This window comes from Ptiloglossa arizonensis, chromosome 13 (assembly GCF_051014685.1).
Source record: "Ptiloglossa arizonensis isolate GNS036 chromosome 13, iyPtiAriz1_principal, whole genome shotgun sequence".
Taxonomy (NCBI): Eukaryota; Metazoa; Arthropoda; class Insecta; order Hymenoptera; family Colletidae; genus Ptiloglossa; species Ptiloglossa arizonensis.
The window spans coordinates 5,413,973-5,439,402 of record NC_135060.1 but is presented as its reverse complement, the minus strand read 5'-3'; the positions used below and the strand labels follow the sequence as shown (position 1 = coordinate 5,439,402).

The 25,430-nt window shown below is 43.1% G+C and overlaps 1 long non-coding RNA gene across 1 annotated transcript in view; it reads right to left on the bottom strand.

Annotated features, from left to right (window-relative positions):
* Window positions 1-6,974: 6,974 nt before the first annotated feature.
* The window catches only part of LOC143154074 (uncharacterized), a 52,150-nt gene continuing 33,694 nt past the window's right edge, over window positions 6,975-25,430 (bottom strand). The window contains exon 2 of the long non-coding RNA XR_012993978.1: window positions 6,975-7,017. This is a non-coding gene — a long non-coding RNA (uncharacterized LOC143154074). The remainder of the gene's footprint in view (window positions 7,018-25,430) is intronic.

Sequence of the window (25,430 nt, the reverse complement as noted above, 5' to 3'; positions counted from 1 at the left end):
TCTGGATTCTTTCTCTCTTGCTCTTGGTCGCTCTTTTTTTTCTCTCTTTTTCTTTCTTTCTCTCTCTTTCTCTTGACGAACTCTCGACTCTCGACTAACTCTCGATTCGACCGACTGATCTTCAATCGCGTTGCACTTTTAAGCCCTCGCGCGAACATCGCGTACTCGTGTCACGTGTCATCGTGAGCCAACCCCGCGCGTATTCTTACAATCCGTTCGCTCTTCGTCGCTCTTCGTCGCTCTTCTCTCGCGGCCAATATCCAAACGTAAATATTCACTTGATCCTATACACCACTGTCGCAAACACTTGCTCGTGCTCAACGTCGAACCGATCCCACTCCCTCGAAACGTTCATTCACGCGTTGGAAATGTTTACGGTTACCAGTACCCGCTTTCGAGCAACCATTTTTCTGTTTTCCCTTTTTTTTTTCTCTCTCTCGATCCAAAGGACGCAATTATCGCGCATTCTGTTCACGTTTCCACGGTCCTGCGATTCGATTTCGATGAAAATTAATTACGTATCTTCGCGAGAGTATCGTCGCGAGATCTGCGATCTTCTTCGAATGAAAACTCTCGAGCCCAAACTCGTACGAATTATTATTTTCAATCGAACGTGGTCCAACGATTTTGAGATACGATTCTACGGGAGGTATAATTAAGAATAGCGAGTTTTGGGACATATTTTACAATAGAAAATTACAATAAAAAGTTGTAAAGTTACAATAGAAAGTGTAAACGTATTTATGTTACACCAGTGGTCGATACATCGATACAGCGCGTGCTTTAAAGTTTCGGCTCGGAATAATTAGCTCGATGCTTCGGCTGGAGATAAAAATCGCTACTAGCCCCGCTTTCGAGCGAACCGAGCGGCCCGATTTTGCCACTCGAAAGCGAGAATTACCGTATTACTCCGTCGACGTGTTAAATACGAGAATACTTTTACAATGTTTGTTCTCGTATCGGCGATACGAGCGATATGTTCGTTACTCGAGGAAATTGCAAGGAAATTCGTTCGACGGTTGCGTTCAATCACGGCGCACCGACCGTTCTATGAATCTTAGTCTTGGATTTTTCGTACCACGGGATTTTATCGGAATATAAATTTGATTTAAAGTCCATCGCGAGTATTCAATTCCGTGTAATCCCATCCATCGAACAATATTACATCGATTTGACACCGAAGTCGACAGTGGTGGGCAATATTTTGAAACCGGTTCGTACGTATAATATTCACTTCGTGTCCCGTGTTTTTGTTAGAACAATTCGACACGGTGGGTATTCCTCGAATCGCGTTCGTATAATCCGTTTATCCATAAAACTCACATCCGAGCCGGAAAATTTCCCGTCACCCGTTACAGTCCGTCGCACTTGGCTTTATCGTTCATCGTATCGTCTCTGTATTTAGAATTATCAAAAATTCTTTCCAACGAAAGTTGTATAATTTGCCGGGCAGGGGAATGGTGAACTTAACTTCGCGCTGCGAAAAGGATTTTATTTACGATGACTAGACACGAAAAGGTTGGAAAGTAGTTGCGAAAAGTAGCCACAAAGACACATAGGAAAGCACTGCGTGATAATGATCGAGGAATTACCAGACCTGCTGTTCCAAAATTGGCAGGAAGAGATACAGTTGAGGGAATTACCCGCTGTGATGAAAAGCATACCTACGTGTATCGTAAATAGCGAAGAACGCCCGGTTTCGAGATCGGAGCGCAACCGAACAAACAAATGAACAAACTCGTTCAATTTCCGCTAAACTCTTCCCCGATCGATAGAAAATTACCAATTTCGTCAAAGTTATTCAAGAACTTGCGCTCCCGAGATATATATAAATAAACGTCCAAATAGAATCGTTGCACTCGTCGAAGACGCTGACGTTAAAATTGCGAAGAAATATTTATAATCGATCGTCCCGATGCCACGACACGTGACGTCGGTTCGAATTGTTTGTTACATCGAAGGAAACAATTTCCCACAGAATAGGTATACGTGTATAAATACTCGATCGAACGATAACGTTCCATTCGATGCACGATCGCCAAGGAAGCATATCCGTTTCGCGTATTAAATGATTTATTAAACAACTGTACGCAGGGAGCAGGTTAAAACCGGCGGACTCGAAGTAAATTATCGAACGAGACTTTGAAGAACAGGATCGTGTCCTCGTGAAAACGTTTCTATAAATACATAAAGTCGGTTGATCTCAATAATTCAACATCCCTATGGAGTACAACCCAGTCGAGTAGAGTGAAGAACGTTCCAGATTTGGCATTCAGATTCGGGAATGTCGAATTCACCGTGTACAGAGGAACGGTACAAAACGAAAATGAAATTGTACTTTTATCGAAGATGAATTTACAGTATTGTCGAAAGTCGAAGGAAATCATCCTACGAGGAGTAGGTACCCTATTGGTCGAGATGTTTCCCCCTCCCTCGCAACGCGCGAGTCGAATCTTCGAATAGCGACATCTGTTGGTCGGTGTTGGAATTGAACTTCTTTTTAACGTGCCACCTGACGTAAGAAAATCCCTCGGGACAAAGTACAACGGTACTTTGTGCTCCGTGTAACAATAGAAGGTTATTCTACGGTGATTAAATAATCGAGCGAAACGTTAGCGTACTCGGAACCGATCGAGATTCTACGCTCGAAAATGACGTGAAATATTGTTCAAATGTTGCAATATTGTCTCTTGACGATACTTGTACGATCGATGAGTCGTGTTATTTTTCTTTTGGGTATAACTTGTACAGTCACGTTTAACCTGCTGACCGATTCACTCGTAACCTTTTCAAGTGTAAACAGCTTCTATCCGAAATAACTGAGAGTAAATCCATCGAGCGTTCTCTGTTTTCAATTTCGATAATTCCACGCACTACCCACGACAGAAACGAACACGTCGAAGATACAGTGGTAGGATATTCGATACGATAACGATATAAAGATGAACCGGTAACGACTTAAAGTTTGAATATCCCTTCGGTGGAAGTTGGATAGGTTTCCAAGGGTTTTGCAATGAGCGGAATGGATGATAGGAGAGAGTAAGTTTAGGAAATCGTGTTCTGGGGTATGAATCTAGTTTGAAGTACCTATGGCGCAAGACCAGAATGACGTAAAGTTTGGATGATGCGCGTTTCGCGATGACGTGGGATTTGGATGCCGCGTTGGAAGGTTGAGTTGGGAACGAGAAATGTGTACACAGAAGCGTCGCGAAGGTGCGGTGACTTTGAGATCCTTGACTGTTTCATTTCCGTACCGCTGATATATCCTATTGTTTAATTTCGGTCTTGCGCAAACCTGACCGGTATTTTGTTAGGTACAACCACGGTTACGCTAAGTTTTCATTTTAATAAGCACCCGCGCGAATTTCGAGCGTACCGCCGGCTGTTATTCCACCGAGTGACCCCTAATTTCGCGTATATACGTTGCTTTTTCATTTCTGTCATCGACGGTTGCGAATTCTCCCAAAATAGGTCGTAGTTCTTCGAGCGGTCGATCGTAAATTAAGAAACTCGGTCCGTACATTTCGAAACGTTATTTGTTTATCCTCCGATCCCTCGTACCCTCTCGTCACTGATCTTTCTTTGGACTCGTCTCGGATCGCCCTCGCGACTCGTTCGTTTTTACATTCCTCTGAATCATTGGCTCCGATTCCACCACCGATTAGAAGCTACGCGAGCTCTCGACACTTTCTCGATAATCGTTCACCTTTGAATACCTTCGAAGCTTTAAATCTCTCGCCAAACTTGCGAGCCACCGTTGCGTTATTCGCTCCGTAAGTTTCCGAGTCGAGTCTCGACGAACCGTTCGTTATTGTACGTTGCGCGCAATTTTTATATTCGTCGATCGGGCGGGATTAATTCGACGCGTGACACGCATCGATTGTTACACGTTGGACAAGAAACATTTAGTCCCGCGAACCGTATTTAACGCGGAACAGAGATTGGAATCGCGTATATACACAGAAGCGACAATTGGCGCTCGAAAAAGAACAAGCCCCCATCGGCTGGAAACGGTACACGTTGATGCTTGTCGTTTCGAATTAATTCGATGCATATCGTTTAATCGAATAATGTTCACGGAAATTGATATTTCCTCTTGGCGCGGGGCGCCTGGTATCGTAAAACCGGGAACGAAACCTGGAACGATTCCACGGGACGCTTGAAATTCTACTTCCAAGTACTTGGAATTTAGTTCGCATCTCGAATCACTTGGTAGCCGAGTTTTGTTATACGCGCGCATAAATTTCAACGCTTAGCAGGTAAACAGCAATCGACTCGTGAAATTGCTATTTGTCTTTGTCACTTATCGTCGAAGCGTAATAGCGTTTCAACGTGATCGACGCCGGCAAATGCATTTAAATGTTCGCGGCCGTTACGGTGTACATCGTTCACGGTTTTTCAAAATTCTTCCACGACGTGCCGTAATTGCAACGAAATATTAATACGCGATAACGCTACGGGAGCGATAAATACACAGCGGAAAAACTCGATTCCACGAACCAATAGGGGCAACACGTCTAGATAAGAGAATTTTCGGATAATAAAACACTCGCCTTTTCCGGCTTTCCTCGCTGTACATTCATACGGAGACGTAGACGTTCGTGACGTTCGGTATTCGAGGAATTTATTTAACGTAAATTATTGTACAGGCGTGACGGTTAAACCACCGCGTGAAATAACGAGTTATCTATCGACTTTCTGGCAAAAAAATCTTCCGAATGAAATTTCTTCGATTCGATGCCACTCATCGGGTGAATGCGTTTCGATCTTTTATATTTTATACTTTCCGTAACATCGAGGTAACTTTAAGTTTTTCGTGCGACTACGTATATATATATTGGGCCGTTCGAAAAACCATTTGATTTTGTTTTTCGAAACGGAGAATATATAATTTAATAGAATGTTTGTACACTCTGAAAAAATCGTGTTTCATTTTCGAGAAAAACTAAATTACTTTCCGAACGTCCCGATGTATATTTTTTTATTATTTTGTACATTAAAGTGACGTTCCAGTGTCCTTGAACCTTCAAACGATACGAAAACTTGCGAAGGGTAATTCCGTCCCTTATTTTCAATATTGAAAGTAACGCGGGCGAAGTAGACGCTCAAAGTATCGTAAACATTAAACGGATAACTTTTTACGTACCAACGTTCGTGTCCGTTGCGTGAATTATGTTCGATCGAGGTAACAACGATCTGTTACTTCTCTGGTAATTCTAAATCCGTGGCGGAGAACGCGATAAGGGAACCTACATACTTTGCACATACTTTGAACAGATTCGTTGAATGTAAACGACCAAGTTATTCTCCACAAATTTGCGTTTCGTTTTAAGTTCAAGATCAATGGAAAGTCACCTTACAAAGTCGTTGAGTTCGTCTTGTTAGCGGCTACTTAGCTCAGAGAAAAATATACGGAGCCGTTTAAGAAGTTCAAGGTTATCCCGACGTCTCGAAAACTACGAGTTTAATTATAACAAAATTAAAACACATCCGTCAGATCGATCCCGTAGAACGCAAGATGCACTTGCACTTGCAAATGCACTTTTTACGAAGTCAATGTACAACGAATTATTTCCAACAGTCGTTCTTATAGACTCACCCGTTATATCGGGTTGTTCGTAAAGTAATTTCGTTTTCCAAAACGGAGAATGTACAATTTAATAAAATGTTTATACGCTCTAAAAAAAATCGTGTTTCATTTTCACAAAAAAAAAAAAACAAAATGACTTCTCGAACAACTCAACAGATACGCAGACGTAGATCGTTGCCAAATTGTTAAGAAGCGACTTAGGTTCAATCGTTGTAAAAGGATTCGCTGGAGGAAGGAATATTCTACACGGATATATCCTAGAAATTCTCAACTTTGACTGATTCGAAGCTTGTCCTAAATTCAAACCGTACGACAACCTAACCTAACTTTATCCTTTCGGTTAATTTGATATTCCTTTCGAAAGAAGCTCGTTTTATTATTCAAATCTCTAGCAGATATTTCTGCTAAGACCTTAAACGAAGCACGAATCCTTCCCAGTGCCACCGATAGAACAGAGACCCCAACGGTGGCCGTATTGTTATTTTCAAATACAACGAAACGTTCGAGTAAGAAAGGTTCTATTATTCATCAAGCGATATTTATAGCCAGTTTACAGCTGGCTGGATAATAATTGTTACACCGGGTCAGAAATTATTACGCGATCGAGGATCGAGGAGAAATCGAGTACATCGATGATCGATCGTTGGTTGACATCCCACGGGAGTCGACACAGTGAACAGTTCCACGTAGAAAAATATTCTTGTCTCGTGATTAAATAAATATTCGCAGAGAGAAGTCTTGGCTACGTTTCGAGGGTCGAACATCCCTCCGAGCTTGGATTTTTAAGGGTTTCCGAAGTAGGGATGATGGGTGATAAGGCAGGGAAAGGTTTAGAGAATTGTGTTTCAGTGCGTGAATCTGTTTCGGTGACGCGAAGACTAGAGTGACGAAGGGTTCGCGTGACACGGGTTTCGAGTGACGGGGGAAACTTTTAAATTGGAGTGGAAATATGTATTTGCTCTAAGAAAGCATACTCGACCGAAAAGAATCCCTGCCGACATGAATTTTAGCGCGTGTTCGAATATTTGGAGAACGAATCAACGAAATATATATATATATATATATGTAAAATTCTCTTTTGCCGTCAAAGAATGAATAACGTTCGACGAAAGGTGTACCTTCTTTTTTAATTCGTTTCGAGTGTTCGCTCGAGAACACTTCCGCGAAAGCGTTTCGACTTTTCTTCTCGAGAAACGATGCAAAATTTTCAACATTCGAAAGAGTTTACGCAAACGTGTTTCGTTCGTGCTTAATTCACGAGATACGACGAATTCTGCGTTGTCCGATTACCTTTAGGGAAAATGTTGAAAACGACCAGCTTGTATTTCCAGGCGAGCAGCTGTAGACGCCTCGTCATTGATCCGGTTACTCTCTCGATGGTTCCTTGTCTTTCGCGAATTCGTCGTGGCTCGTTCCTATTCTAAACCCTGTTACTCCGACGCTTTTAATAAGAGGTTTTTGAACAAGTTTCGTCGTTCGATGGAAAACTTTTTTTTATCGAAACGATCGACAAACGAAGCTGAAAGTTATATTTATATTCTCCGAAAGAAGACTATTTTCAAGACTGTTCGAGAAATTCTCTAGAATTGCCTCTACGAAAATAAAGAAAAAAATAGAGAGGGCAACAACGATTGCCAGACTCCCTCGAAAAAATCGCCGGTTCGAAACCAGGAATCATCGACCGTCATTGACTATCCGTGATCGCCCCAGTGCCCTCCAGTCTCCGAACAAAAAAAAATACACACACACACGTATATACACACACGCTCGACTCGTCCCAGAAGGAACCCTTCGACGCGAGCGCCGTAAACACAGACGGAAAATCAATTTCTCCTGGCGGCGTGAAACACCGCGGGAGAAGTTTGATTCGATAAATATCTCCCAGAGCCTGGAGGACTGGGTCGAAACAGGCTGGAGAACACCGAAGTGGGGCGGGGGACGAGGCAAAGGGTTTGTATCGCGACCTAGGAATTCTCAACCGCGAGGAGAAATCGCGCGGTTGCGTAAAAAGGGACGGTAAAGGAAACGAAAAAGGGGAGGTAGAGGAGGAGGAGGAGACGGTGGTGGAAAGGGCAGAGTGGGGGAGGGTGTAAAAAAGAAGAAAAGAAGAGGGAAACCGAGAGAAACGAGGTAAAACCGAAATAAAAACTCTCCCGGCGCGCATGTAAACGCGTTTAAGCGCGGCTCCGCGCGAACTACGAAATATTTCCCCGGGGAATGATAGCAGGGCGGGCCTTTACAGGGCACGATAACCCCGTGGAGCAACGGTAAATAGAGTAAGCTTGGCTGGAATTAAGGAGGGTGTCTTACCGGCCACAGATCATCGCCGAACATCGGTTCCTCGGTGGCCACCCATTGGTACCCAATAAATTCCTGGTTACGGATCGAGCGGCGGGGGCGGGTGCGGGGGGGTGAACGGGGTAGGGTCAGCTCGGGCCTGTAATAAATAGCCGTGGCGCGATCGCAAAATCTCTCGACGGCGTAGGGGTAAAAAGTGGACATCGATTTCGCGTCGTGGAGGCAGCTCTCGTCCGTCTCGTCCCCCTCTGCGCGATATCCCGCGCAATTGTATCGGCGCTCTTCCGCGAGGACCGATCAAACGCCTCCGCGCACCGCCTCGCCTCCGCGCACCAGACACCACCGCCACCGCCACCGCCGCCACCACCCCCTCTCAACTTTCCTCGGAGCTCCCGCGTACCCGTGACAAATGCCCCGTTTAAAACAAAGAGCAGAAAATCCCGGTGTAATATCGACGTAGGAACGCCGTCGCGAGATATATACACATGTATATATATATAGATACAGGGTGGAACGACGTAGGAGGCCCAAAGGAATCTAAAAAATCGATCCGCGTTAGAGGTCTGGGGCGTCGCGCGCGACGCGACACACAGAACGCGGCGTCGTCTACGCGGCCATCGAGCTTACCAGCAGCGAGGTAGAGACGTCTGGATCGGGACGAAGGGCGGTGTACGGAGACGAAGGGATGCTGGGGACACGGTGGCCGACAAGCGCCTCGGCTCCTGAAAAATGCCCCTAAAGCGTGACTACCCTCCGTGGCAACGTTTCTTTTTTCCTAGGTTCCCGCTGGCGCGCCACCCCTCGCCACCCCTCGTCATCCCTCGCCGCACCTCACCATACCTCGCCCGGCCACGAAGGTCCCGTCGGTAGAGGGGGAACGTTCGAAACGAATGGGCCACACGTGTGCCTCCGCGTTCTCCTCTACCTTTTCTTTTTTCTCTCTTCTTCTTTCCTACCCACCGCCCTTCTTCTTTTTCCCTCCATCGTTCGTTCCTTCCTTCCTTCCTTCCTTCCTTCCTTCCACGCGCAACGTTCCCCCTTTACCCCTCGTGTTGGTATACACGCCGTGAACGTCGAGCCCCCTTCGTCGAGAACCCTTCCCAACGTCAACGTTCCTGCTCGTTCGTACGCGTTTCTCCCCCTTCTATATCGGGGCGATTTCGGGGCTTTCGCAAGACAGTCTCGGAGAACTTGCGAAACTCCCCTGGCGGCGTGATTTACGCGCGTCACGGAGCCATCGTACGCCACGTGCGGTGGACGTTCGCCGTTTCACTTTCTCATCGGTCGGAAACAACTTCTACGTGGATCGATCCCGAACGTTTTCGTAAGAGTAACGCCCGCACGGGAGTAACACCACCGTGCCACCACCACCCCTCACCTCCCCGATCGCTCGTAAACTAACAATGATTCTCGAGGAAAGGAAACCCGCGGAGAGTAAGCTCCTCCTCCGCTTTCCCGGATCGGGAAAGATCGCGAACACGATCCCGATGCGAGGACCACCGATCGAACCGACGCGTGACCCAAACACCAGGATCGTCGATGAACAAAAACCATGTTTAAGAACCACCGTACCCTGAACAAAGATTCGTTCGTTGCGACACCTTATTTCGGTCCAAATCGCTAAACGTCACCCCATGTCCGAACGTTGCTCGTCACTTCGCTCTAAATCCTACTCTTACCGATTAATTGCGTCAATATATTCTCTACAGAGATATTCGCCAAACGAGTAACTCCCTACGGAGACTTTCGCCGAAACGGTAACCCTTTACAGAGACGTTCGCTGAACGATAACTTTCGGTGATCACCTCATGCTTCCACGAAGTAGGAAATGAGTCAAGTTATCATCATCCTGATCTTTCTTTACCCAAATCGTGCGTCAAAGTGCGCGGATGAAACTACTTTGAACTGTAATGTTTTCGTTCGGTGATCCGATACGGTCCCGTGACACCGCCATCGCGAAATTCGATCGTGGCGCCACCATCTCGATACTTCCCGCTCGTTCGCGGTTCGTCGAAGAGGTTATGGCTCTCGATCCCGGGGCACCGTTGTTCCGTGGAGAGGATCCGTCGCGAGGGACCGAGACTCCCGCTCGAAACTAGACTTTTATCTTTGCTTTTGTTAGAGAGAAAAAAATGGAACCACCACGTCGGAGGAAATTTCTCCTTTCTTCCTTTTCCCTACTATTTCTTCCAGGGGGATATCGCGGAGAGTGCAGAGATTGCACCACCTTGAGACCACGGAGTACCGGTGTTTTTCGAATTTAAGGGTCGAGCGACCGCGCGAACGACGTTGCCGGGTCCATCGAGACCCCGAGCACGTACCAATAATCTTTGCTCGTTTGTACCAGTCGCCACCCGGATCATCGTAATCGAGAATAAGAATGGAAGAGAAATTGTATTTATTGGGTTGCTCGACAAGTCGTTAAGTTTTTTTTTTTTTCGGTGAAAATGAAACACGATTTTTTTTAGAGTGTACGAACACTTTATTAAATTATATATCCTCCATTTACGGAAAACGAAATGACTCTTTTAATATTCAGGACGTCATTAAAGGAGTTTCCCCGTAAAAAGAAATGTTTTCGAAACTTTCCTCGGTTACGACGCTTTCCTTTCCTGTAGGTCGAGAAGTACAAAATTTATTCCGTATTACGTGCATACTGCGTGTATTTATCATTGCGCTACTACCATCGTCGCGAGGTCTCGTCAATCGTCGACTAGAAGCTACGAATACTGCGTCGTTCTTTTCGGAGTTGCGCACTCTTAATCGATCGACTCCACGCGCTCTGGGAAATTGTAACCGAACAAACGTATTTAGAAAGCTCGGTGTTTCGCGAGAACTAATTTTTCACGAGATACAGAACTCTTTGGTTGTCCATCTTCGTGGATACCGGGTCTCCATCTAGTTTTCTCGTTTCTCTTTTCCACGGAGAATAACGTTTACATTCTATTAAATATCCCGTGGTTTTCGATGAATCGAGCTTATTGGAAAACGATCATTCGATGCAGTGTGTTAAGTCCGACATTGACGTTTTACTAATTTCGAATTACTGCCGTTCGGGTGATGGACACATGCCGTGATAATTTTAGCGTATAGAGTATATTCAATAGATCACGTTTGTAGGTGGTACCTACCGTTGTTTCTCACGATACGCTAATGTTACGTTTTATTTATATTACGCGTTAGAATTGAACAACACGATCGATCGTTGTTCCATTGCTTTGAAATTGTACGATCAACTGTATTAAATTTTTCCCTTCGGTTTAGTATTCTAATTAACATGTTTGCGAAATCATAATCATTTTGAGATCAATTATAAATGATTTAATCAGGTCCCATAGACCGTATACGCTTTAATTATTTCTGTTATATTACGATGCTCGTTATTATCGACTACTCGAAATCGCTAATTATTATTAGTTCGATCACAAATTTATGAAACACTGTTACACATCGTTGAGTGTTAGTTTTAGTTATTCAGTGACTTATTGTTTGCGCGATGGATGCTATTTACGGTGGCGAATGTAAACGAACGAACCATTGACGCCTAAAGTGGACAGAAACTTAATTTTTGGTTTCTCCAGCTGCGTTAAGTAATCTGATGTAAAATCTCGTGGATTAATATTAAATTTATCGAACGTCACCTGCGGGTACCAAAAATATACATTTCTACGCGAGAAGTGTGCATCAAGCATAGACATCTAGACGATAAAATTTTCATTTCACGAATTCAAGAATAGACACACGAAGGTAGATATATTTGAAATCGGGAGAATTCTTCGTATTGAAATTTTCTATTATTCTCTAAAGGTAACTGTGATAACACCCTAAGATGTTATTCGAAGGTAAGCGAAGGTAAGTTCGATTCTTAAAGATTTTACCTCGTGAAAACGTGACCAAATCGAACATTTCGTTCAAATTGTTCCGAACAATGTCAAAGAAATACGTAGTATTTAATATTACACGATACAAAAGAAAAAGACATTTTCTATCGATAAGTACAGAAATCATACTCGAATTTGACTGTCCTAAAAATTTGATAAGGAATTCGAGCAGTTTTATTCAACTACAAAGTGTTCGAAGATAACTAACTTCGCGATTTACTTCTTTTTTCAGGTAGAAACGTGGTCAGTGGTATCTTTAATATCGAATATTCTTTTACAAAAGAATCTAATTTTCAATGCCACGGATTATCAAAGAATAGGAATATTCTTTTACAAAATGATCAAAGAGACAAAGATGATCCAACGTTGATTACGATCCAAACACGGTCGGTGAAAAATAAGTTGCACTTCGTTGTATTTCATTGTACGTTCTCTCGTACGATTAAACACAATGGGGGCTGCATTACGTGATAAAGTATGAGCGAAATACCTTGTACACGCTTTGGTACAATTATTACTCCACCGTTAATAGTTCAACTGGAAGAATTATCGGTTCTGACAGAATCATTGTTCTCGACTTAGAGGTGTGATTCACGCGCAAGAAGCGAGTCTCCAGTTTCCAACTCCCTGCGCAAAAATTTTATCGCGAAACTTTTCTCCTTCTACTTAGCAACGAAAGAGAGAACCCGAAGCACGAGCGAGGAGAAAATTTATTTACTGTACAGCGGGTGAAGAATGTTGCGAACGAAAACTCGTTAAATTTGTTTTAAAAACAAAAAAAGAAAAAAGAAAAAAGAAAAAAAATTCGTTCCCGGGTTACGTACAATATTTATTATTACATCGCTACCATTGGCCAACGAGACTCATCAATTGTCGACTCGAAACTATAGGATAATACCGCGTTCCTTTTCTCGGGTTTTATACGCTCTTAATTAATTTCCTCATACGTCCCGGGAATTTACAATTCGAACAAGCATATTTACAGGAGTTCACTGTTTTCCAACGACCAATTGTGCATAAAATACAAAGCTCCTTGCTTCTCCACGGTTCTGTACGTTACCTCTCCGTTTATTTCGCTCGTTTCTTTTTCCTCCTCTTTTCTTTTCTCTCTCTCTCTCTCTCCTGTTCCCGTTAAGAAAACAACTTTCGCGTTCTGTTTCAATACCACGTTCTCCATTCTCAAAAATGACGAGGTAAATATCGAATTCAAGCAGCCGGAGTACCCGTGCAAAAAAGTTAAACTCCTCGTCCGACTGGAATCATGTAAATACGTACGATTAAGCCACTACGCGTTACCTTTCCTCGGTCTTCTTCGAACGATGCATATTTAATACGGTAATCGAGTTACCGTATGAAATGCTACCGTCGAGCACGAATTTCTTGAATTTGCAACCGAACGAATCGTACAACGAGATGATGATAATGTAACGTTCGAATTGAAACGACGCCGAGTTCGATGTTAAACGTACTCGATACGACGACGAGTGATCGTGGTACGGTAACAATCTTAGAAATTTCATCGGGTGTTCCACACGTATTATGTAAATTGACAATAATTTTCCTTCCCTTCCCCGTTGTTTCTGATTTCTTGGTTCTCATGGCGTACCGAATGTATAATTTAAGTACGTATCGGTAGACTCGATAACACTGCGGTTGAATCGAGTTGCGATTGGCGAACCGACTACCATACTTTTGCACAAGTAAATTGCAATATACTTCTATTTACTCGCAGAAACAATGTAACTGTACGAATACTTATCGAACGACTAATTTTTTCATTTAGGAACATCTCTCGATAATTTGGTAAAAATTGCGAGCATCTTATCTGCTACGATTTATTACGAAGCTATCGAGGAACGTGTAACAATTGTTTATCGTTTAAAAATGTACAAATTGGTTTATTACGGAGACATCGAAGAACGTGTTGCAGATTGTTATTTTTTAAGATATCGAAGAACATGGACAAATTAAATCACAGGTTTTTCAACCACGTATATAGCGTTGTTTAAAATTTGCAAGTATCGTTTGAAATAGCTCGTGTGGTATTGCTCGGACACTTTTTCCTTATATTTTTATACGCAGAATTATCAGAGAGTGGCACTGAGAAAGAAAAATGCAACTGCATTTTACAGGTACATCGTGTCCCACTTGTAAAGAAAACGATCGAAGGAAATGTTGATAAATAGCTGAAATTAGTACAGTACCGTAATTTGCCTCACGTGTTCTCAACGTTGCTACAATACTACGGTGTATAGTTGATTTTCATGTTTCGAGGTGCAACAGTTGATTTGTTACCCAGTAAAGTCTAATTTTGCAAATTCCCGTGTAATATTTACACCACGCGGCTGATAGCTTCACAGCAGCAGGTAATACACGTTAGCGCATATTCTATATATTTACGAGAAGATACGATAACTTTTTAACGTATCCACGAAAAAATCTTTACGTTTACTAAGCGATACAATTCAGGCATTATTTTTTCTCTTACTCTCAAACACTTCTCGATTAATTCGAATACGTTTGAAGTATATGTTACCGAGTTGCGTTAAAGACAGTGGTCAACTCGATAGTTTCTGTTTGAAAAAAAAAAAGAAACAACCGATTCGTAAAACCAACTCTTTTGTTAGTTAAATCGACATAGCGTAGTTGCGTAGTTTTGTACGAACGTTGTTTCCCGAGGCAAAAATTTACCATTAGCGTAAAACTAACGCCGACACCGTGGAAGCCCGATTTGATTATATAAACAATGCAGCTGAACGCAAATATACTAATTAAGGGAAGAAAGTCTCCGGTCGAGTAATAGCGGGTAAGTCAGTCGCGGACTTTTCTCTTAAAACAGAGTACAAGTTGCGAAGGAGCTGGAAGTTGTTTTACGCGAAATCTTGCAAAAACTTCCCTTCTGTTCCTGCCTTTTCGTCGACGAAATGAAAATGAACCACGAGTTATTCCTATCGTTAAATTTCGCTATCCACCGGTGTTTCCACAGTCGTACTATGAGTAACACGGTGTCCGAGCTTTTATCGTTATTAGTTTCGGGGGAAATTGGCCGATTAATGGTTGCAAATTGGGACAAGACGCGTAAGACGCGCAAGAAACGTGTAAAAGAAGCTCAGAAACCTCCTATCACGGTGAAGCTTGAACAGAAACGTTTTCGTTTCGCAGTTTCAGGTATACTCCGTGAGAGGATTCAAGGATATGTACACAAGAACAAAACCTTCTTAAACGACACGGTCGCTTCTGCTGCGAGAAATTCTCCGTTAAACTTATACACTCTTTGATACTTCCGAATGTGTCTGATAAAATTTGAAAAAAATCTTGCAATAACTGAAATAAGGATCGACGATACCAAATACATTCATACACGAAACACGAAGCGACGAATCGGTGAGTCAACGAAAGAGTTTCGTTAAGATTCGCGTCCGCGATGTTTCGTTGATAATTTCACTACTCGGAGGTAAATTGATGCTCCGGTGCTAATTGTACACCGGAAACTACGAGCTCTTCGATACGGTTTGTTTCGTTAAGTGGTCGCGAAGACTCTCACGAATTTCGTGCTCGACTGTTTCGTTGGTAATTTTCTTTCTCATTGGGCGTATCGAGGGCTGTCGCGTTACTTACAGTCCACGATACCATATCGTAATTCCCGCTTTCAAAATCGAAGCTGCTAATTCGTTCGAAAACGGAACAGATGGCTATGGCGGCGCTACCAACGCTTGCCACCAGAGGGAGACTGACCACCGATTGTTTCCCGCAAGTCCTCGTATCTGCTCCGATCGGTATATATACGATCTCTTACCGATCTCCCAATGTCCCGGCGTATTAGGCAGGGCCTGCTAAGTTGCATCACTTAGCATACTTAGTCTACTAGCAGACCTGGGATTACCTAGCTTCCCTTCCACCTTCGAAACATTTAGAACCGCCAAATGGCGATTATTATCTCGACCGATGCAAAATCAAAATTTGTATATTCTCTTCTTTATATCCTCCCGAGAATATTATCAATGTAGGTTTTCCCGATGAAAACGAATAATCTAAACACGGACGACCCCTTTCCATTTGCTAATAACTGGACCAATTTCTGCAAAAGCACACCGAACTGAAAATTGAAAGAAAGAACCTAACCTATACACGCGTAATCCACGTGACTGATACGGGACACGCGCGAATTTCCCCATTGATCCTTATTTCCGATTTACTCCCACAATCGTTTCCCCAATTCCAAAACCGATCCGAAACATGTGTATAAAAACACACTTAACCTCGTCTACGCGATAAAAAAAAATTCGCAAGAATCGTCGTAGCGATGAAACGAGGAAGGAAAAGAAACTGGAAAGAAAAACACCCGGGGCACCGGGGTACATAAAGGGAGAAAAACCGTTTCTTCGAAATTTCGTTAATCCGGCGCAAAGGGGTGAGACACGTACGAATTACCGTCCGTTAATCCCCCCCGCCCAAAGGCTGATAAATATTCATTCCCCCACTCCGGGTGTGGTTTTTCCGTTTAACAAGGTCGCGCGGAGAGGATCGGAACGTCAAGTAACGAAAATATTCAGGCTTGGGGGGATTCATTCCGTGGTGGTGGTTTCTTTCTGACGCGTATAAATCGTCTTCGACGTTTCGAGGCCCCCTCCCGTAACCTAACCTCTACTTCTCGTCGTCCCCCGAGTCGGGAACGCGATGGCTAAACGCGTAACAAAAAGAATACACCGCGGGGCACGGTTACGCGAAGCGGGCGAGGGCCAGAACCAACCGACGCGCCGCATATGAGGCGCAAGGTGTACCCGCGACCCGGGGATTTAACCCCCCTCCATCGTCCCTCGCCACCGTCCCCCCCACCACGGGATGGGTACCCTATGTATGCACGTTTGAAAGTTTTCCCGTGATAAGTGCCGGATGATTTATTCATCTCACGGCGCTGCAGGCAGCGGTACAAATTACGCATCCCGTTCAGAAAACCTTCCCGCTACGTGACAGTAATTCATACGTCTGCATTAACCTACGCGCGCGGGAGGGGACGGGGGGCTCCCTTCTGTTTCAACGAGACACGAAGGGAGCCAGGCGCTTGCTCGCAAAGGGGCACGGTCTAAGCGTTCGCGACCCCCCTCTGGTAATTCTAATTCGCTTGCTATTTTTCGCCGCGAGTCCTCGCCATCGAACAGGCCAGAACTCGGTCACCCCGGCCGCCTTTCAGCGACCAACCCGTTGCTTCCGACGCTGGGTAAAAGATGGAAGAATAATTCGACGATTCTTGTAGAAACCCATTTACGTAATTTATTTAAGGGTTACTCTGTTTTTATATTTTTGGTTTTTTTTCTGTTCGAGAACGGAATTGATTCGAGACAATTTAAGAGAGTCAGAACCGAAAGGATAGTTTGAGTACCGAAAGGAGTGCCTCGCTTAATGTTCCAGTACCTCGCTTAATGTTCGAATATCGAAACTACCGGTTTTATCAATTTTATCAATGTGCAAAATGTATACGTATGTAGATACATCGTGACCAGTGAATTCATAAAAAATGATAGTATGTAAATAGCGATGAGTAATTATAATTGAGATTATTCGGTAATTACGAAACAAATATCAATCTAATCTTTCGCATAATCGTTAGTGGTTAATTATTCATGAGTATAAAATGATGAATTACAAGTTCAGCCTTCATTGAGATCGATACTTTGCAAAGTGATCGCGGAGTTTGTTTTTGATTATTGAGTTACCGATTCGGTTTCGATAAAGCTCGTAATACTTTTGCGATTAACGGTTTCTAATTACTAATTCTGTTGTTCGTTAATTACAATTATCCGGTAATCTGGATAATCGGTTCTGTTACTCACGTACGGTGCGGTCTCTGAATATGCGTTGTTCGATGTCAATAGTTTAATGTATCGCGGTAACGTCATTTTCTTCCGTAAAGTAAATTTAATTACCAGTCAAAAATTTAACGTCTTGAGAAAGAAAACAATTTCTTTTATTAAAAATCAACAGGTGGCCTACTTTGAAAACCAGACGTTTATCGATCCAATTCACTGCAATGTGTACGTAAACAATTGAAAGCTTTTCAATTAGTATTATTACTTATTACCCAAAGCTTCTGAAGTGCATTGAGCAGCATTCGATATTGAAGTACGTAGCAGATAATGCAAATCAAGTGCTCCATCCTCGAGTACTCCGAGGGGTGTTCTCGCTCTGGCGTAGCAAAAAATGGGTCATCTTACGGAATTTTATTTAAAAAAAGAGTACAAGCCGGACGCTCGTCGAATATTGTATACGTTTTCAACGATTGTTTAATAATGTTTTACGCTTTGGCATGCAACGCGTAGAGAAACACGCGCTTTCACAGCGTGCAGTGTCATACCTCGATAAATTCCCCGAATGCAATAATTGATCGTGCACTACGATCTACATGAAATTCTTAGGATAACGAACTATTTTTATTGAAAAAGAACGAAAAATTGACAAAATGGCGCCACTCGAAAGAAAATGTATCGCTTCGACAATTTTTGACATTTCTGAAGCTAGAAAATGTAACCGCTTTTTACTCTTTTAATTGGATCCAGTATTTAAAAAACGTACTTTTTTTCAATAATATCAAAGCACGATTGAGAACTGAGAAAAACGTGCTTAAAATTTTCCATTAACTTTTCAATAATTACACGACTCGTAAATCCCGTATCCTCTATCCTCTCAAATATCTCCTGTTCCCTCTATTTTTGTCTCGTGACTGTTTTCCAGTCTGTTTTCATCAACGATTTCGGTCCACATTGGGCGAATATTTTACATTTCGTCGTAAGAACGATTCTCTCGATATCGAACATCTTCGAAGTAGGTGAAAAGCTTTCGTTAAAAATTGTCCTTACGAAATAAATGACTCGTGAAAACGAGTCCAAACACGACCTCTGTGCGACCATTTTTGATTACACGTATTCGAAAAAAATTTTGGAAAAAATTTCACGCGCGATTAAAAATAATCCGAACAAGGTCGTGTTTGGGTTCATTCTCAACGGGAGAACCTCGCCGATTCGTTGCTGATACATTCACCGCGATGCAACGACAAATATAAAAAACTTGATAAATTTGATAAATTTTTGTAACGAGATAAAATTCGTTTTACTCAACTCATCGGGCAAATCTATCTCGGTCGTAACGTTACTTCTTTCGTCGCGACGCGTTCACGCGATCGTAGAAAATATTTTCTAGCTGCAAATAAGCTTTTCGAACGATTAACAACGAACCACGTACGACGGCTGGTATCGAATGCGAGCTCTCTGTTAGTATCCGCGATAATTGAGCACCGGTTCGCGGTTCGTCAATTAAAAAGTTACGAGCCCCTCTTCTATTTTCTTTTTTTTTTTTGTTTCTTTTTTTCGCGTGTGTGTTATCGCGATCGCTCGGGGTTCCGATCTGAGTTTTCGGACGGAGCACGGTTCACATTTTCCTTTTATCGCTGTCTGACAATCCAACGGTGCCCGTAGACGGGATTTCAGCCGACTAATCGAGCACGGTGGAATTCAGTCACTTAGAAATTGACGAGCGAGATTGACTGCCGCGTTCGACGCGGCGTGATTCAATTTTGAACGGTAAAGGACCGGCGTGACACGCGCCAATGACAACGCCGGTTATTCGGAGTGCAGAAGTTCGTCCCCGAATCGGGCCACGATACGCCCTGGGAATTATTAATAAAATACCGCACGGACAGGGCCGAAGCGAGAAGCAATCGCGAAAATAATCCCGCCGGATTGTATCGGTTTATTTCTATTTTTTTTTCTTTTTTTTCTTTTCGAAATCTTCAAGGACGGTGTATATTAAAACGCAAATATTTTACAAAAGTATGTCCACAGGAGTGACGTAACTGCTTGAGCGCAGCCGCGGGGCCAGAATTAAAAGCCCGCTCTTAAATCCGTGCGCGGTACACGGTGGAATTTTTTAATATGTTGATATTCCTGAATAATCTCGTGGGAGCGTCACTCGCACGTTTTCAGATCGGTATTCGCGCGGATTTGCCACGAATACCACGCTTTACTGACATTTTTCCGCGCAAAACTTATCGAGCAGTACTGTTCGATGTAGTACCGTTCGGTATAGTATCGTTCTATGTAGTACTGTTCAATGTAGTATTGTTCAGTGTAGTACTGTTCTATGTAGTACTGTTCTGTGTAGTACTGTTCAATGTAGAACTGTTTAATATAGTATTGTTCAATGTAGTACTGTTCAATGTAGTACTGTTCAATGTAGTACTGTTCAATGTAGTACTGTTCAATGTAGTACTGTTCAATGTAGTACTGTTCAATGTAGTACTGTTCAATGTAGTACTGTTTAATATAGTACTGCTTAATATAGTACTGTTCAATGTAGTACTGTTCTATGTAGTACTGTTCAATATAGTACTGTTCAATGTAGTACTGTTGAATAAGTTTCATCGAACGACAAAACTTACGCAACAACTTAATACTCCACACCTATGGTCAATTTTCAAAATTCCTCTTCTTCCTCGTCAATCGATCATTTATTTGTTCAAGCACGTACCCTATATGGAGGTGTACCCTCGATATTCCGAGATCTGTCCCTAGTTCTTAACCGATCCCTCGTAACCGATAATGAAACGAAGTGTTTCGATAATTTTCGATCGGTGTCGTTGTTCACGAACACCGAGCAAACGTACGGTAGAATCGTCGTACGTGTTGACGAAGTTGCGGCTGTCCAGGAATCCCGTGCAGATATTCAAATTCGATTTCCACGAGAAAACGAAGCGAGAACCTTTTATCAAAGTTTATCCAGGATTCTCCCCGGTCCCGGTTCGTGCACGAAGAAACCACCCATTCTCGGCTCGTACCGCGAATTACGCCTTCGTGGCCAAAATCGTTTCGGGACCAATTAGAGCCGGAAGAGGCCAGCAGGATTAAATCGATAAGCTTCCTCTTTACGCACAGACTTTCCCGGCAGAATTCCCGGATTAACTCCCAGCCGAAGAAACGGATCAATCACGGGCGATGCGCGCGCTAACCCCCGCTCGACACCGCTACGCCACCGCTCTCGTCTCTTACAGTGTGAATAAATAAAATTTCAATTTAATAACATTGTTTCGGAACGACGCTTCCGCGGACGAGGATCGCTTGTTGAACTGCGGCCGGATTCCGAGGCAGCATGGTTCACCGCGGGAGCGTAACCTGCCCGAGCCAGCCTTCGCTCAAGGGAATTTTTGATTAAAGTTTAATTTACAGGAATGGCTTCGTCCTGGCTCACTTTAAAATGAAATTTTTCATCCTTCCTCGGCGTCAAGCTCTCTCGCGCCCACTTATCATCCTCTTGCCGGACTACGCGCTACGACGTCTGCAAATGTCACGGATTCCCCGCATTTGTAATCTATCCTCCCAACCGGCTAGCTCGCGTCTAACCCCTCAGCCGACTCGGTTACCCGCGGACCGGGGAAACGTTATCAATATTTCAGATCCACGAATCGGGCGTCGAATCGCGCGCATTTTATTACGGGGACGAGTCTCACCGGGAAATTCGACGATTCTCGTCGAGAAAGAGAGAAAGAGAACGGAACCAGACGGGTACAACCATCGACCGTCCTAACGGTGAAACAGTCGCGACGGATGGAAAACGGTTTAAACGGATAAGAAGAATTGGCGCGAACCGGCCCGCTTTGATTCGGTTCCTCTCTACCTTGGTACGCTTCATTCGTTCATTCTTCGTCGAATCAAAGGCGTATTAACGGATGGGAATTAACTTCGCGAGAAGTTAAATTTGCACGGAAGGAAATATGATCGCGTTAAATCCCTCTCGTTAAAGAAATCCGTGTAGCTGGGAAACGGAGTCTTGGCCCGCGTGATTCATTTCCTGATTTATATCTTCCGCTAATCCCACGGATTCTACAGATTACGGACAATTCGCTCGGAACGTTCCAATATTTTTAGAAAGTCGCGACGAAAGGTTCCCCGTACGCGGAATCGATTCTTTTTTTTTTTTGTCTCGTTGGGGAATTTTTTTTTTTTCGAGGAATACGATCTTTTCGAACTATGCCACTCGACCGGTGTAGTTACTATTCTTGCGTGTTTCTGTTTTATTATTCTGTTTGTTCCAATACACGTACGTCTGAAAATTCTGTTCACTTTCGTTTACAATCATTTCTAGAGAATTAAGAAGATCGAACGGAAAGATTGCAATTCGAATTCGCGGCACGACGATACACATCGTTTCGACTGTAAAAGAAGATTTTCACCCGACAATAGTCGAAGAAAGAAGTATAATGTCGCGATTGTAACTTCTTTGAACGCGACGGTGCCCAACGACGAGCAAATCGTTTTAATTTCTTCAATCCTTTTCATCGAAACGAAGAATCCACCTGGTCGTAAGCTCTTTATAGCGAAATGCATAATGGCGTGCTGCAGTTGCCAGCAATTTTAAAATACCGAAGCGAATAAAACGATTTGCGGAAAGAAAGTTAGTAACTTCGAAATCGTTCGAGTCGCGCATAAAAACACATCGAACGTGTTCGTGGTCAATCGTTGCGTAGAAACCGAGAAAAAATTTGGAAAATTTTTGCCAAACACGCAGAGCACAATGACGAATAACGTACGATCTTTCAAACTCGAAGGAAATTAAGTACCATCGATGCTACGATTTTTCGAATATACACAGTGCGGCTGAAACGAATGGCCAAACTTTACCAACGTGTTCCACTCGTTTTGAAAACGAGAAATGACCGTTTGAAAAAATCTTCGTTTTCCAGACGCAAGAATTTCGCGACCGAGTAACGCTCCTGTAGTTCCGAACGCGCGAAACGAGTGTTTGAACATTCTTCGTTTTCGAGATACAAAAATTTCGCAACGAGTAGAATACCTCCTGAAATTTAGGCACCAATTTTGGTTACACACCGTATCTATCGAAGCGAAGTAGAATATAAATTCCAAATCGCGATACGATGAAAAGTAATCGAACTTGTATCCAGTGGAAGATAAATCTCACCAGACCGAACATTTATTCGTTGTTTTCGAATCTATTCCTTCGACCTCGGGTTCGATCATCCTTGTAAATTAGATAACTTTTATCCAACTGAAACTGTACACGGTATACTGCATTTTTTATAGAAAACGTCCGTATTGTTGAATCTAACGATTTCCATAAGAAATACGCATCGTGTTTGTAGAATCCTTCCGCACGTGACTCAGGTACGTAGAATATACGATTTTAAAAATACAATTTCACGTGTGACGCTGGAAGTATTGTATTCCGTCGCGGAAAAAATTTTCCACGACACACTGTAAAAACTGTATCTACAGACACGCGTCATTTTGAACGGTGAATAACGGTGAAACGATACATCCGAAAAGATTAAAAATCATACGTATTGTTGATCCCGCGTTTACAAAACCATACGGAATTGTTGGGAAAAAAAATTGCACGGGAATATTTTCCGAATCAACTGTCCAATATTTTCAAGCGAAATATTTGTCGGCAACGATAACGATTTCGGAACGCTTATTGAATTTGAATGTAATTTAAAACTACCCCGCGTGCCTAATGTTACTCGATTAATCGTAACTGTTGATTAATCGAAACCCAACGATCCAGGGGTGGCAGAAATTTGTACAGTGTTCCACTCGAAGAAACGTAGAAGATATAAACTTGGAATGGAACGGTAGAGTCATCGCATATGCTGCATAAAGGGCCCCGGTGCGCTTTAGAATATGAAACAACAATTTTGTCACCATCCATAATAGTTTCCGCGGAAACAGCTTGCAGCGTTTTATCTAACTAACCACTCTATATTTAATACGGTGGGCTGCTTTTATCTAGTTATTTTCCGAAGCTCGAGTAGTTTCGAGATGCTCGCAAATATTGTTTCTAGTTTTCCAAATATTTACAGAGGGTTCGAATGCAACTGATTCGGATTCGTAGCTACTTGTAAGGGGATCGATTCTGTTACGAGCCGGAAACAGATCCGAGACTATTCGAATATATTATGGGTATTCGAATGCTACGAGTGAACCAAGAACATTCGAGTATTCGAATATCTTTGGGTACTTGAACGTTACTGTTTGCATATCATTGGATGCTCGAATATTAAAATTCAAATATCATTATTCGAATGTTATTATCCAGATAATACTATTCGAATAATACTATTTGAATATTATTATTCGAAAGTTGCTAGTTCAACGATCGGATACAACCCAGATTCCCTAAAATGCTGGAAATTATACGAAGATAAGTTTCCATCCGTGGCAGAATTAACGAAATGCTTTTTAAATATTCCTGCTACTTCTTCCGCTAAAAGAGTCTTTTGAAAAGGCTTTTTTCTACAGCTGGGAACGTAATGACTGCAGAAAGGAGCTGTTTAGAGCCGAAAAATGTAAACACGTTAACTTTTCTCCGCAAACACAGAAATGGTGTATAAAATATCGTTAACGAAATATCGTAAATGAAAATAACGTTTACAAAGAAACGACAAACTCGAAGAGTTTGTTCTGTGGTACGCGTTACGCTATTCAAATACAACGTATATCCGGAGACTCGATCGATCCGCGAAATATCGAGACACAGTGGTAGCGGGATTCGAATTGTTTTCGTCGAGATCAATAGTAAATATAAATAATCAAATTTGTGTACAAAGTTTCGTCGAAATCTACCAAGGAGAAAGATTTGTTCGTGACGATCGAAACACGCAACGATAACTCCGTAACGATAATCCTTGGAAAAATTTGTCTCGCTCGCAGCTTTCTTGCGCAGGTCGGAAAATAAAAATAAAAATATGTCTTCTCTTCCGTATTGAAATCGTGTCTCCAGACAAGATTATAAAATTTACAAGTTTCATCGAGATCCACCAGGAAGGAAAAGATTCTTCTTGCCGAACGATCGGTGATTCTCGAGACGCGTTTCTTCGTAACAATAATCTTTTGCAAAATTTCTCTCGCTGCTTGTACAGGTCGGAAAATAAAAAACGAGATTACAACCCTGCGCGAACCGTGTACGCGAAAAGAAATAAGCGGTGGCCGAGGCCCGCCCACTCTCCCCCCACCAGCGCCCGAGTCCAATAAAACGGAAGGACAGCGTTCTCCCGCGAAAGCGGGAACATTTAAACGGTCCGAGGGACTCCGTAAACAGAATGTATAAAAGAAGATGATAACGGACGTAAAGGAAATCGCGCGTAACGCGCGCGTATGAAACTTATAAAAACTCGTTCCGTCGACGACGAACCGGAGCGAAGAGGAGGATGGCGGAGGAGGAGGAGGATGGCGGAGGAGGAGGAGGGAGGAGGAGCCATTTCGCGCGGTCGTTGGTTGTGTCGGCGTCGAAAAGACGTCGCGTCGGGTAAGACTCGACGCACTTGAACGAGTTTCCGAACCGGAGCCTGTATAAATTTCGCGTCTTAAATTGGTTCCGTAGGAAAGTTCGCCGTAGATACGGATAGGATATTGCGACTAACTGTCGTATAGAGAAGGCGGGGCGGACGAACGGCGCTAGTAGAGGGGATGGGGTGGGGGAGGGGAGGAGGGCCAAGCATTCGAGGCGTAGCAAGGCGAGCGATAAGGAAAGGGCAAAGTTTCCACCTTTAGAAATTTAAGAGCGACGCGGTCGCCTGCTGACGCGTTATTCGAGAATTCATTACGGCCCGGCGTGATTAAAGCGTTAAAGGTTGTATCCTTGAATGGCTCTTTCAG